This window comes from Cupressus sempervirens, chromosome 4 (assembly GCF_028749045.1).
Source record: "Cupressus sempervirens isolate cs-2001-9-10 chromosome 4, ASM2874904v1, whole genome shotgun sequence".
Classification (NCBI taxonomy): domain Eukaryota; kingdom Viridiplantae; phylum Streptophyta; class Pinopsida; order Cupressales; family Cupressaceae; genus Cupressus; species Cupressus sempervirens.
The window spans coordinates 673,995,168-674,011,792 of NC_143121.1; the positions used below are offsets into that span (position 1 = coordinate 673,995,168).

At 33.6% G+C, this 16,625-nt stretch overlaps 1 pseudogene; it reads left to right on the top strand.

Annotated features, from left to right (window-relative positions):
• Positions 1 to 369: 369 nt before the first annotated feature.
• Positions 370 to 16,625, top strand: part of LOC149563055 (TOM1-like protein 3) — a 90,535-nt pseudogene continuing 74,279 nt past the window's right edge.

The window sequence follows — 16,625 nt, forward strand, 5'->3', positions numbered from 1 at the left end:
TTTGGTAGCATGGGAGTCTTTGTGCTAGTCAAAGAAATAGGGGGAATGGGTCCCTATAGATGGAAAGATGTCAATAAGGCACTAGGTGCAAAGTTGATTTGGGATATGTATGAGCATCTAGAACAATTATGGGTCAAAATACTATAGGCTAAATTTTTAGAATCTGAAGACCCTTTGAGGATTCTGACTATTAGGAACCCATCAAAGGGATTGGCTATTTGGAATTTCATGTTGGATTGCAAGCCTATCATCACTAACCACATCTCTTGGCACATTGGTAATGGGGAAAAAGCCTCCTTTTGGCATGACTCTTGGAATGGGTTGAGTCGGTTGGCTGATCGTGAGGGAGTTGAAGATCTTATTCTAGTAATGGAGGCAGAATGGGGTGACAGGGTGGATTTTTATGTGGAGGAGAGGCATTCGGAGGTGGGCTCTTGCTAGGTATGGAAGGACTTCTCCAATTTATAGCTGTTGGAGGAACATAAATTGAGATTAAAAGGTATTTTTTAGGATAGGTAGATTAATTTGAGTAATAAGGAGGATAGGATTATCTAGTGTGCTTCTAAGAGTGCATGTTACTCATCTAAACTAGGATATCGGCTTAGTAGAAAGGTCACTATCTTAGATGGGTGGTCTCATAAGTTATGTTGGAATAAATAAGGTTGGAGCTTTTGCATGGTTAGCTTTGAAGGGTAGGATTCTAACGGATGATAGGATGTATAATTTTGGGTTTGTGGGCCCATATTGATCTACTCTTTGTCTAAATGCAATAGAAACTGTGAATCATCTTTTGGTTCAATGTGATTTTTCTCAACAATGTTGGATGCATTTGAAGATGCATCTATGTTGGTCGGCTCCCCTACCAAATTCTCTTCAAGGTATGTTTTAAGGCTAGCCGATAGCTTTTAGAAAATCTATCTACTCAAATATTTGGATTGTTAGTCCAGCCTTAGTCATTTGGGAAATATGGAAGGAATGTAAAAGGAAAATCTTTCAAGATAGATTGGAAAGTGTGGATAAGGTCTAAGAAAGAATTCATCGAGCTATTGAAGAATGTATGAATGCCAATGGTATGTTACAAAACTTGAGGAGAAAATTTTACTATTGGGATAGTAGGGTGCAAAATTTTTGGCCTAAGATTATAATTAAATGGGCCAATGATGGAGGAAGGGAAGGTAAGATGAAAGTTGATAGGAAGGAGATTAGGTGGCACCCCCCAATTGGGGACCAGATTAAAATTAAATTTGATGGTGCTTGAAAAGGGAATAAAGGGTTATCAGGTGCAGGGGTAGTAGCCAGAAATGTTAAAGGGGATATTATTGGTTTTGCGGCGAAATGGCTAGTGGATGGTACTAATAATGCAATGGAGATAGAGGCTGGACTTTTAGTAGTATTATTAGCTAAAAAATTGGGTGTTAAATATCTTCATCTTGAAGGGGATTCAAAAATTGTAGTAGATGGTATTGTTAAAGGTTTGATGCAGGCATGGTTCTACCAAAATCCAATTCAAAAGATTAGAGAGGAGTTGGAAACTTTTATTAATTTTAAGGTGAGCCATGTGTATAGGGAGGGGAATGTGGAGGTAGAAAATTTGACAAATTGGACAACAACATTCCCCCAAATAAATTCAATTGCGTTTGAGGATTCTAGAATGGTGCAATTAGGGGGAGAATTTGGTGCTAGAAATGAGTAATTATATTGATGTCAGTCATTTATTGCTAGTGGGTGAAGTTTGTTGGATTTGATGGGGCTATGCATGAGAAGAGTTGGAGATTGAAGCTTTATTCTTATTGTTATCCACATTATAGATTTGTGTTAGAAGCTATTATTGATTTGGCGGTAGCAATATATGAGATTTGGTTTTGAATGGACACTTTAAACATGTGAGGTTAATGTTTTTAGGTGAATGGAAGTGGGTTGTTTATTTACAAAATGTGGGGAAGGCAGTGTTTATCTCTAGTTTTTCTAGCAAGGTGTGGAGAAGATGATGGTAATGGAGGCTTCCTTTGCTATGGATTCCAACAAGTAGTTGAAAGCATTCAAAGGGCCCATGAGTAAGGAGCAGCTAAAGAGCTTGCTGAAGATAAAAATTTAAGGGATAATTAGGGCAGTCTTGGGTGTTATTGCTGCCCAGTTTCAAGAGCGAATAGTGAAACATCATTCTAATCTAGAGGTTATTGTGATGGTAGTGGCATGGGGCCTGGAGTTGAATAAAACTACAAAGGAAGTGGGCTATGTAGCCAGGTCACTATTTGAGGAGGACATGTTGGGTGGCCTATATTCCATCCTTGATTGGTCTATTCTAGGCATTGGGTTAGATTTTTAGGAGTGCTTTGAAGATGAGGATGGAGGAAGGTGTTATGGCTATATCCCCTTCCTAAGATGGAAGGCAAAGGCAGATAAGCCTTCTCTATATAAGGCAATAAAGGATGCTTGGGTGAAGCTACCAGAGGATTTAAGCCAAGTGGAAGGTGGTGAGGATCATCCAAAGAGTGAATGGGTTAATTTTCCACATTGATGGGGCAGTCAACAAGGTGGGAGAGGTTTCTCTAAAAATTAGGGGTAGGCACTAGTGGATTTTAGTGTGCTACGAGTGCTACTGGGTTGGTTGCTGGGGATTAAATTTTAAATTTTTTTGCTAATAGGAGATAGTTATGTATGTAATTTTTTGGCTTTGTTAAAATGTAGAAGGTTTGGGCTAGGGGTAGGATGGTTAGAGTTATTTTGATCATGGCTGCTGTAATGTATTGAAGTTCTAGTAAGTAGCTGTAGGTTGATGTTTATGGTTGGAGGGATTTTTCTTAATGGTGGTTCAATGCTCTTTGAAGGCTTATATGTAACTTTTCTATTTTATGATTAATATATATTAGAAACATTATCGATCAAAAAATATATATGCATAATTCATTTGATATGAAAGGAATTTGACTAAAGAATAATTAGATTGAAGGGTTAGAAAGGTAAGGTTGTTAGAATGTTAAGGTAACTTAGTTTAAAGATAATGTTAATTTTAAATTTATGTTTTATTAAATTTATATTTGAATTTAGTGTTAGTGAATAGTGTTTTTTATTTATGAAAAAAGTTTGTGTCTTCATAATGGAAAGTGGAAGATGCTAATGATACGTTTGAAGATTTTTACTCTATAGTAGAGCATGATTGAAAATATGTTATATCTTATCAAGGGATTTATTTTTGTAATGATTTCATAATTTATAATATGGAATTAATTATGGGTTTACTATTAGTTGTCAATGGATAAATGTTCTCTTAAAAATCAAGTGAAGGGTAGGATTGGAAATATATTAGTTAGAAATTTTATGTTACTAGTTCTTTTAGTGGAATTTAAATTTATGTGATGATTATAGTAGCGGGATATTTTGCACTTGAATTTTAAACCTATAAGGTGGTTAATGGATCGGGAAATATTATAACTCAAGTTGACTAGGTAACAAAATATGATGAGTCAAGTTATGATAGAAGATGAGTTAGATGTTGTAAATAGTTTATTGATAAATGTTTAATATTTTAATTCATTCTAAATGAGTTATGATAATATCCAAATTAAGTATTAGTATGATATGATGGGTTAACTTTTAAATGTAGAATTAGAGTCTCCTAAGGATTGACCTAGTATAGTGTTAAAAAGGATAGCTTCATAGTGAACTTATGAACTTGGAAACCCTAAAATAAAATTTGAATTAGAAGTCATACATTTCTAAATTGAACCTAAATTTTAAATCGATCAACTCATTCAACCTGAGCTAAGTGTTCCTATAACACTAGGACTTAGGGTTCCAAACCTATGCATTGTGTTAGAATATTAACTCCACATCTTTATGTTAGGTGTTCAAAACTCACTTTAATTCTTTGTCAACTTTCCATAACCAAATCATTCTAGCATGTATTAACATAGTGAATGGATAATCTTTTTTAAAACAATTTTTTGGTATGTTTTTACCCATATTTTGGGCATGACATTAGGTAAACTATTTGAACTCATTTTTAATGACAACAAAAATAAATCAATCACAACATTCATTTAGATTAAGTAAACTATTTGAGCTCACTTGTAATGACATCCATATGCTTACACTCCTATGTAACTAAACTAAAACATACATCTTTTGAGCTTCAAATCATACATAAACAATAACACCATTATATTATGCTATAGATACAATTTCATAGTTTGCTAAGCTACAACCTATATAATCTAGAAATTCACTTGTACATCTATAGATTTGGAGTTGTGGAAGAGTAAGTAACAAAATGTAATTTCATTGGACTATATAGATGCATTGAATTGCTATGGGAAATGGTTTGTGGAGAGAACATGTACAAAACAATAAATTTGTTGATAAGAGCAAACTAGAAAAATGAGCATAGGTGATAAGGATGATTACATAAATTTTAAAATCTTCAATTTTGTAAATGTTATGCCTTGTTTAATTAAAGCAATTGCTACAGAGTTTTTTTGATACCTGAGATTATTCTTTCCAATAGAAAAAATGACAAGATGACTAATATATAGATTTAAATATTATAAAGAATAGTGTAAAATTGTTAAATGAAATTCAATATTTATTAATAATTTAAATTATTCAAAACACAAAGGGAAAATCATATTTCATGAGAGTAAGTATTAAATTTACATCAATGTTGAAAGCTTGAATACTTTGATACATTGTGATATTGCTATAAGGACCATCTCTCATGAGAATAAATAGAACACTTAGAACTCATTGGATCAAGGTGATTTTTTGAGTCTAACTCATTGATCCATATTTTATGAGTAGTGATTCAATGCAAATCCATCCCAGTATTACTCCAGCTAGAGTGTGCTTAAGTACAAATTTTCTTCCATGGTTAAACCCACTCTGCTTGCAACCCCATTTGTAAAACATTCACCAAGTTCTGTGCCTTATAAACCATTTATTAGAAATCCCCTTAAGCTCATCAATTGATAAGTAGAAGATAATTTCCACAACAAGTCAAATTGTGATATTGCTATCATGATTTAACTATGTAGTTTTTTAGTCAAACTCATTGAACCATATTTCATGAGTAGTGAGTCAATGCAAATCCACCTCTCATGAGAATAAATGGAACACTTTGCAATCATGAAATATGGGCTAATGAGTTTGACACAAAAACTACATAGTTAAATCTTGATAGCAATATCACAATTTGACTTGCGGTGGAAATTAACTCCTACTTATCTACTATGATACATCAAATATTGCCTTGAATGGGCTTTACTTGTGCTTTGTAGGAACCCTAATGCAATTTAGGCCTAAGATGCTCAGTATGCTTGTGGATAGGAAAAGAAATAGATTATTAATAACACAAATGTTCCTCAAGTACGAGTATTGTTTTGACCATGAAACTCCATACCAAAATTCACTATGTTTTCATGAATTTCAAAAAATAAAAATTTGACTTTTTTTTTTCTTTAGTGCATTTTGTCCAGAGATTAGCTAGTTTCCCTTTCAAATGTGCTAATAGAAAATTGAATTACACCTTTATTAGTAATTTATTAATTAATTTAAACCTAATATATGGTTGATGAAAAATACAATCCGATCCCTGCTTACAAATGTGTTATAAGAATATAAATATGGGAATAGGAATACTTATTCTAGAATATTCTCAAATACAAAATGGGGGTACATATTCCTATTCTTGTTTAGTTCAGCGAGATTTTGATGGGGAATTCGTAAACCCAAAAATTTATGTTTTTTAAAATAAATAAAATTGGAATAGGAATACGTATTCCAATTCTACATATTTAGGTGGAATAGAAAATTCTTATTTTTGGGTCAAATTGAAATACGTATTCCTATTTTATTCCTATTCCAATTTTGATTTAGTATATCCAAACATAGAATTCAAAAATTTAAGAATTTACATATGCCTATTCCACTTGTATTTCTGTTACCAACCAAACCCTTTAATGAAACAACCAACATCTCCTTGAGAAAATGAAGCCTCGACCCCCTATTTGTTAATGACTACTTGTCATGCTTTCTTATTCAACAGACTGTTTATTTGCAGAGACGGTCTATGGTGTTTGGACATTTTGCACGTGAAATGGGCGACAGGAAATTATTCTTAAACCTAGTTTGGTGAAGTAGTTGAATTCAAGGTCATTCAGTGTTTAATTAATTAATTTAATGTGATATTCATAGTTCATTTATTATGAAAGGGAACAAAAAGGTTGGAATTTGTAGCATTGAGTTGATATTTTTGTAAGGATGAAGTATTATATCTTTATGGGAGGCCACCTATTTTAATGTTATTTCAATTCAAATCTATATTAATCATAGACTTTTTATAGAATCAAGTAAAAAGTAAAATTTGATAGTAAGACTATTGAAAAAATATGTTGTTCATCTTGAATTATTTTCTTGTATGCATATATTTTTTATTTGCATTGCATTTAAAGAGTCTTGGGTACATGCATCATATTGGTTATATATTCTTTGAGATATTATGTATGTTCTATATTCTTATAGATATTATGTATGTTGTATGCAACATTCACATATAAATTGAATACCACTAAACAAGAAATAAGAAATATTAAAACTTAATATCAATCAAATCTGATAGTTTATGTAATATCAATTGATGACTTTATGCAGCCTTGTTCTTTTTAAAACAATGAACATTTAATTAAAGAGATCAAATTTCCACAATCCATTGAATTACAATGATTATTTTTTGGATTCAATTGTGTTAAGATTATTTTTTGAATCACACTATGTAAAATATCATCAGAATGAAAGAGTTAGAGATTTTTGAAAAGTTGGGGAGGAAATATCTTTCATTGTCAACCCTTGGTATGCATATTTATTATTGTACATATTTGAATCCATGGCATTCAAATTATTTATACAATCCATGTGAAATTGTACATAAGTATATTCCATATATAATCGTTGTTGTTTCTATATTTCCAATCTAGTTGTGTAAGGAGTATTCTTCACATATAATAGTATGATCCATTCTAAAAACTAAATAAATAAAATAGGAAAATTCTTTGATTAGCTAGAGGGGATAGAAATTACGCCAAAGTGCATTATGATTTCATTCAATAAATTTATCTCTATTAAGTAGAGCTATTTTGATTCGAACAATATCTATGATTTCCAGGATGAAGATTTTTTGTCTAACCACATCCACATTTTTGTATTACATATAAAAATGTAGGTAGTATGACTTAGGAGGCCATAAGAAATCATGTGATGGATTTGGAACATGTAGATGATAAGCATTTGGTTGAATTTTTTTGAAGCATTTGTAGGTATTTTGAGCTAAAAGATATGGTAGATTTGGCTACAACCAATTATATTTAGAAAAATAAGTGTGAATTAGCTATGTTGTGATGTAGGGGACTCCCCTTAATACCATAAACTCATAACAGAAACAAAGTAACAACAGAAAACGGAAGAACAAAATATGGACATCTTATTATCATTGCAAATGTGGAATTACAAAATTCTCAATTACAATATGCTAACCCAAATGGGCACCTTCATTACAGTAATCTGCAAGATAGTGCTACAAACTATCACCTAGAGCTATCCTAGACAATCTTTGGGCCTTTCTTAAATAGCTAGTTTTATGCCACCTGGGAAGGTTCTAGATGCTTAAACTTAATACCTAGGGCTGACAGACCCTAAAAATACACATAGAGTCGGCCAAATACATCTTTGACAAATTATTTTAGAAATTTTGGTAGCCAACTTTTGAAGGCCATAATTAAAGAACCATTGCTCTAATTGCCTATTATAACCACTATTTGAAAATGTCAGCTTGTGATCGACAGGCTCGAAACCATGCTAGCGCCCTTTCGTCGAGTTTTCAGACCTCATCCAGGCACTCTATGGCCTCCAACAATGAGCGTAAAGATTTTTCTACAATTTTTTCCACCGAAAATCTACAATAACTTCTCTGATACTAATGCTTGAGCAATGCAATTTTTGTGCTAGGCTTACAACTCTAAAATGAACCTTCCTATAGAAAATGAGAACATTCTGAGCTCATATGACAAACTTACTAAAAAAAGTAAGTTTCCATAAATAGTAACCACCCTATCTACTAGCCTTTATTAAAATAGAAAAGACTGAAAATAAAATATTTTTGTTTGATGCAAGATTTCCCTTACACCTAGGATGCTCCTCCATCAGACACCCAGTGTAATTTGAGAAGTGACCCCATCACATCTCAGGTGTTCAGAGGAAAACCAAGATAGTTGACCTACTCCTTTGTTAGCCATGATGAATCCTCAATTGGTCTCCCTTTCCATTTGACTAGATATTCCTCATAAGTTTTTTTTCTAGTACTTTTTCCAATACAACTATCTAGTATCTCCTCAATCTCCTTCATAGCTAAACTGGTTGCTAGAATGCTCCACTACGCTTCTGCAACTTCATCTCCATCACCTCCTTCATAATACTCTATCAAATCTAAAATATTAAATACTAGTGAAATATTCAATTCAGTAGGCAACTCCACTTCATACACATTTCCAGAATCATGCCTCTTCACTATCTTGCATGGTCCAAACTTCTTCATCTTCAGCTTATTATATGTACCTATAGGAAAACACTTCTTTCTCAAATGAACCATGACTTCATCTCCAATTTGAAATTCCTTATATCTCCTTTTCACATCTTCCTTAGCCTTATCCTATGTATTCACCTTTATGATGTGCTTCCTCACCTCCTCATGGATGTTCTTCAAATGTTCAGCGAAATCTTCTGCTTCAGCACTATTTATCTCTTCCTTATCCAACTTCCTCAATTTAGAAACATTTCTGGGACTACTCCCATATACAATCTAGAATGGTGATTTACTAGTACTCCTATTGAAAAAATTATTATATGCAAATTTTTCCTATGGTAAAATCATATCCCATCCTTTTGGTTTATCTCTAACCAAGTATTTCAACAAGTTTCCCAAACTGTGATTCATAGTTTCCATCTATCCATCAGTCTATGGATGATGTGATAAACTAAACTTCAAATTTTTCTTCAACTTCTTCCACAATGTATGCCAAAAATAGCCAATAAATTTGGTATCTCTATTTGAAACTATTCTCTTTGGCAGACCATACAATCTCACCACTTCTCTGAAAAATAACTCTGCTACATGAACAACATCACTAGTCTTCTTGCAAGGAATAAAATGTGCCATCTTTGAAAACCTGTCAACCACCACAAAAATAGAATCATGCCCATGACGTGTCCTTGGTAATCCAAGAACAAAATCCATGCTGACATCCTCCCACAGCTTCTCTGGTACAGGTAATGGCTGATACAACCCTATATTTTGCTTCACTATTTTCACCATCTATCATAATTGGCAACTTTGTAAAAAATTTGTCACATCTTGCTGTAATTGTGACTAGTAATAATTTTTAGCAACCAAAGCTATAGTTTTATCTCTACCAAAATATCCAACCAATCCTCCACTATACTTCTCCTTGATGAGGTTCTCTCTCATTGAACTTCTTGGAATGCACAACTGGCATCCTTTGAACAACATGTTATCTTGGATCATAAAATCCAACCAATTTGTCATGTCAAGTGTAACAGGTTTTGTACAAGCCTTCCATGCTTCACCAAAATTAGGATCATTTGGATACAATGTACTAAGTTCCTTGAACCCAACCACCTCCATCTACATATTTTTCAGCAAAAGTTGTCTTGTACTAAGAGCATTTGCAACTTTGTTAGACTTCCCACTTTTGTGTTTCAAAACAAATGTATAACTCTACAAAAACTCAACCCACTTTAAATGCCTTTGGTTCAAATTTCCTTGACTATTCAAATATTGCAAAGCTTGATGATTAGTATACCAAAAAAAACTCCTTGGGAAGAAGACAGTGTCTCCACTTCTTCAATTCTTGAACTATGGCATAAAATTCCTAATCCTAAATAGAATATTTTCTTTTGCATCATTCAACTTCACAGTGAAATAAGCAACAGGTCTACCTTCTTGGCTCAAAATAGCTCCTATTACAGTATGACTAGCATCATAGTCTACTTGAAACACATTGCTAAAATTAGGAAGTGCTAAAATAGGTTTCTTAGTAACTTTTTATTTCGACAGATTGAAACTCTTCTCTGCTCCTATAGTTCACTTAAACTCTTTCCTATCTCCTCTCATTGTTTCAGTCAAGGGTCCACAAATACCGCTAAAACTTCTTATGAACTTTCTCTAAAATCTAGCTAGTCCATGAAAAGATCTTACCTCTATCACACTCCTTGGAGTAGGCCATTCAAGGATAGCCTTCACTTTCTCTGGGTCCATTTTCAAACCTTCTCCTAAGACTACAAATCCCAAGTACACCAACTCCTTCTTTACAAAACTGCACTTCTTCATGTTTATCAACAACTTTTCTTCCCTCAACTTTTTAAGCACCTTGCGAATATGAATCAAATGCTCCTCCAATGTCTTACTAAAGATCAATATATCATCTAGGTTAATAATGACAAACTTACCTAGACACCGCGTTAGTACCTCATTCATGAACCTCATGAAAGTGCTCAATGCATTGGTTAACCCAAAAGGCATGACTAACCACTCATATAGTCCTTCTTTTATCTTAAAAGTAGTCTTCCACTCATCACCTTCTCTAATATAAATTTGATGGTACGCACTCTTCAGATCTATCTTTGTGAAATACTAAGCTCCACTCAAATAGTCCATAATATCATCCATCCTTGGCAAAGGAAATCTATACTTGATGGTTATCTTGTTGATAGCATGATAATCTATGCACATCCTCCATTATCCATTCTTCTTTTGTGCTAACACTACTGGTACAACAAATGGACTTAAACTCTCTTGAATCAACTCCTTCTGCAACAACTCATGAAATTTCCTATTCAACTCTTCATTTTCTACTAGTGTCATTCTATGCACTGCCTTGTTTGGCAAACTAGATCCTAGAACCAAATCCATCTAGTGACTAATCTTCCTCATTGGGGGCAATCCATCAAGTACATTATCTGATACAATATCAAAAAACTCTTCCAACATATCTGGAACTTTTGTAGATACCCCCTCTACTTCTTCTTTACTATCTTTAGGATTGATAGCAAAACACATATGCTCATGTTTCATACCTTTAAGAAACTCTTTTCCATCAACAACACATATTCTGGCAGCACTACATACCTTTTCTTCTTTATCCTTCAATGGCATCAACTTATGTTTCAATCCATCCCTAGTTAGAGTGTAGGTATTTTCTTGCCCATCATGTACAACATGCCTACCAAACTGCCACAACCTACCCAACAACATATGACATACGTCCATAGGTATGATATCACATAGTACCTCATCCTGATAGCTCCCAATCTTGAACTTCACTGAGACTACTCATTGACCATAACGTTGTGGTCATCTTGCACCCAAGCAATATGGTATGGATGCAGGTGTTTCTATCTCTTCAACTTCAACTTGGTGACCATTATTTCTGACACCAGATTGTCAATAATTTCACCATCAATGATCACATCACAACACTTATCTTCACATCTGCACCTTGTTCAAAAAAAATTCCTTCTTTGATTAGATTCATTCTCACTGCTTAGTAGGACTCTTCTGTTAACTAGGACTTCTCCTCTTTTAGCATCTTCATAAACATGTGCAACTCTCGCCTGACCTTCTGTTCTTCAATTTGTCCTTCCTTGGTGTTGGGTACATTCAAATTCTCTATGCCCTTCTTCTTCACAGTGAAAACATTTTCCACATAAGCCTCCTCTTCTAGATCCTTGTCCTCTACCTCTTCCTCTCTAATCTCTATTGTTCTAACCATGGAAATGATTGGAATTGTTTCCCTTTTAGTTCTAATTGCTACTTCCAACCTCATCCTTGTTATTCTAATCATTGTTATGGCCTCCATAACCATGACCTCTTCCACTATTCTTATTGTCAAACTTCTCCTCAACTCTTAGGGCAAACTGGTATGCCTCCTCAATACTATTCATCCAAACTAAACTTAGCTCGTCCTGAATGTTGGGCCTTAACCCATTAAGATAATGGGAAACTTTCTCCTTATCAGCTTCTGCATGGCTAATTCTAATGAGAACTTAGTAGAACTCCTCAGTATACTCTTGAATAGATTTTCTTGCTTGCTTCATTCCTTGCATCTTCTTCAATAGATCAAGCTCATAATCCATAGGAATGAATCGTTGCTTCATTTTAGCTATCATCTAATCCCATTTGGTGATTTTTTCCTTTCCCTTTCTATTTCATTCCAACTAAACCTCTTACAACCAAATCTTTGCATGTCCCTTTAGTTTTGCCTTCACAAACTTGACCCTATCTACATCCTCAATATCTGCATACTCAAAGTACTCCTCTATTTCATTGATCCAATCGATCAACTCTTCTAGGTTAAGATTTCCTAAAAATGTGGGAACCTCAAACTTAGGTCTTTTTCCAATCTTGGAGATGGCCCTAAAAAGCCTCTCCTCCTCTGGGTTTAGAACTGCCTCTACTTTGACTTTTTTTGTCTACTTCATCCTAATCCTCTCTTTCATCTCTTATGGGAAGATTCATTCCTCTACACATTTTTTCTTCCAATGCTTGCATTTTTCTTTGGAGGGATTGAAAACCCTCAGGTGTAATAGCTACAGCTCTTCTACCATGCTCTCTTCATGGAGGAATTTTTGCACTTTTGCTAAAACACTAGTGCAAACTGCCTCACAAGCAGTGATCTATCAACATGCTTAGCCTAAACCACGATCCTGGTGGGAATTACCTCATAGTCGGTGATCTATCCACACACTCAAGAACTCTAGCTCTAATACTACTTGATGTAGGGGACTCCCCTTAATACCATAAACTCATAATAGAAAAAAAGTAACAACAAAAAATGTGAGAACAAAATATAAACTTCTTATTATTGTCACAAATGTAGAATTATAGAATTCTCAATTACAATATGCTAACCAAAATGGGCACCTTCATTACAGTAATCTGCAAGACAATGCTACGAACTATCACCCAAAGTTGTCGTAGACAATCTTTGGGCCTTTCTTAAATAGGTAGTTTATGTCGTCCGAGAAGATTCCAAATGCTTAAACTTAATACCTAGGGCTGACAGACACTAACAATACACATAGAGTCGACCAAATACATCTTTGACAAATTATTTTAGAAATTTTGGTAGCCAACTTCCAAAGGTCATAACTCACCAACCGTTGCTTTGATTGGCTATTATAACCACTTTTTAGATATGTCAGCTCCTGATCTACAAGCTCAAAATTGTGCTAGCACCCTTTTGTCGAGTTTTCAGACCTCATTCGAGCACTCTAAGGCCTCCAACAGTGAGCCTGAAGATTTTTCTGCAAATTTTTCTACCAAAAATCTGCAATAACTTCTCTAATACTAATGCTTGAACAATGAGATTTTTATGGTAGGCTTACAACTCTAAAATGAACCTTCCTATAGAAAATAAGAACATTCTAAGGTTGTATGAAAAACCTACTAAAAATAGTAAGTTCCCATAAATAGTAACCACCCTATCTACTTGTCCTTATTAAAATAGAAAAGGCTGAAAATAAAATATTTTTGGGTGATGCAAGATTTCCCTTACACCTAGGATGCTCCTGCATCATGTTGATGGCTCTAGGTAAATGGGTGGTGTTTTAAAGATAAACTATTAGAGAGAACTAAAAATTACATGAATTTCTCTAGCTACTTAGAAGTAGCTTGGTAGAGACAACAAAATAAGAGTTCAATCTATCTAATGTATAATAAGTTACATGAGAGGAAAATTAAGAGTCCCAATAGTAGACCTTGTAAAATATATCATGGTACATATATAATTATATTAAAAAATATTCTTATTATTGTAATTTGTCTTGATCTAAATTTACGTGTATGTGTGTGGCACTAAATTGTCATGACTAAATTACACTAAATTTAGTTCTTTTAAAAAGTAGCAACTACATCTTGGTGTGGAATGTGTATGTTAAAGAGGTTTAAAAATTTTATTAAAAAAATATTTTCTATCTATTATTGGTACAAATTTATCTAGTACATGATGTCAAGTACTTAGGAAAGGATTTTTTTGTATAGAAATGGTCTTAATGGAGAAGTTGTATTATCTAATCAATATACATCCTTCCAAACACAGTGAAACAAAACCTATGAATCAAGAAGATAATAGAGTTAATTACAAACAGGTGTATCTTATTTCTACAATAATGAGAGAGGGAGAGATAGGGATATAAAGAGTAAGAAAAATGAAAAGAATGAGAACGAGGGGGGTGGTTATAAGGAGGTAGAAATATAAAGTAGGAGGGATGGAGTAAATAAGATAGGTAGATATAATGAGATATCAAGAGTATGAGGGAGAGAGAGATTATTTTTCACTATTATTGATCTTTTAACATTTCACAAAAGTTTTTTTCATTTTCACCTTAATAACATCATTTTCATATATTAAAAGGGAAAATGACATGATACACATCAATTAAAACATAACATGATAATTTGTAGGTTGTTAAATGAAAGTTTTTAATTGAACATTAAATTTTATCTTTACTAGATGTAATAAATAGACATATATATATATATGTATGTATGTATGTATGTATTTATGTATGTATGTTGAAAGTAGTGTACAATATATTCCTTTTATTTTTCTTGATAGATAATACTGTAAAACCTAGATTAATTATAATTATTTGTTGAAATTAATTATTATGTGTTAAACTTAGGTAGAATTGAATCCAAAATCTCTTACATAAAAAGGTAATTATGTTGCAAACTCTTGCCTCTTGGATTAGAGAAGTATTTGTTAGGACAGTTGTTTGGTTTAACCTAGAAGTCCGAGGGGCATTCACCTAATATGGACTTGAGAGGAGATTATTTTTAGACAAGTGAGATTATTTTTAGACAAGTCTTGGTTGGAGACTTGGATATCTTGATGAGCATTCCAATTCCCCACTCTTGGTCTACTCGGCAGTTTGTTACTGGAGAGGTATAGCCTATTGTTTCTTTTAGGTGCATTATTTTTATGCTTGTCTTTAATGGATATGGATATTGAGCTATGATATGTGAGTTAGTTCTGGAGGATTCATTTGAGAGATGGTTTAGCATTGGTTATCTCCATTTCCATATGTTGTTATGCTAGTTAAGTTTGGGAGATGATTTTATATTGGGCATATTCCTTGGATTAGGAATGGTTTATGAGTTTTGATCTCCTTGTGAGAGGCTTACATCCATGATTAGTTATATGGTATGGTTTGTGCTCACGTATGTTACGTGAGAGATGACATGGTTATTTCTTTGTCTCTTTCCTTTGTTGGTTGTAGAGAGCTTGGGAGGCTATTAGAGATTTTTTTATAGAGTTGTTCTTGGAAGTTATTGGTTTATTTTTTGTGGATGTCCTTGATACTACATGGATTCACTTCTTTGAGATGTTGTGAGTGGATTGGTTATAGATTTGACATTATCTTTTATAGTGGAAGTTTCTTGGTATGTATGTGGTAGGTATTGATCTTGAGGCTTTTGATTTTAAGTTACATATTGGATATGTTGATGATGTGAGATTCACTTGGTATACCTTTGGAGGTATTGATAGTTGGATGGGTTTGGCAATTATTGCTGGTGCTATTTCAGCTATAGATATTTTGACAACTATGGATACATGTGATTACCTTTGGATCAGGTTTTTTGTGCTTGGCATTTCAATTGGTATAATATTTTATGATCTTTTAATGTGAAAAGTTAGGTGGCTTCCTCTTTGGATGGTTTCTATGTATGTTCGATGGTAGTGGCATAATAGGAGTTGGCTTCATTCATGTTTGAGAAGCTGCATACTTTGATTTTGGTGTGGTTACTAGGATGGAGCACATGGTGTACTTTGATTCATGATGGTGGATGTACTAGGAGGGATTGTTCTCTTGTTCATTTATGTGGCTATTGATTGATGCTATGTAATGTCTATAACAAGTGGGACATTGTTGAGATAATGGGTGTTGCACACATTGCATAATATTTTTATATTGTATTATTTTATTTTATTATGTAATGTTGCACTTAGATGGAAGTGAAACATGTAAAGATTCCCATGGGATATACTTGATGAGTTGTATTGTAATATTGTGATAATATTTCATGTAATTATTTAATATTGGAGAAGAGAATGAAAATTCCAATATTAAATGTGGGGTCAATGGGTTAGGTAGCACATGGTTTATGTAATATCACTTGGTGGTTTTGTGTGACTTGCTACTATATCAGAAACCATAAGGGTAGTTGTTGGTGTGAGAAGAAGGAAAAAAGGAAAAGAGTTGAGCGGGACAAGGCTTGATAGGTTAGCCAAGGGAGCCTTTGTGAAAGTTGGAAGCATGACATGGGATGTGTGGATTCATGTTTGTTCACATGAATTTCTTGGTTGTGGCTATGGCATTGAAGGCTTTCATGGTTGTATTGCAATGGTATTTTTACTGAATAATACATGGTGATGGATGCTTTTGGAGGTTGAGTTTTTTCTCTCAATGAGGGTTTCCAAGGGTATATCTTGTGTAACATTTTTGTGGGTATGTTGTCTATTCTCTTGTATGTGGATTTCAATTGCATATTTATTTTA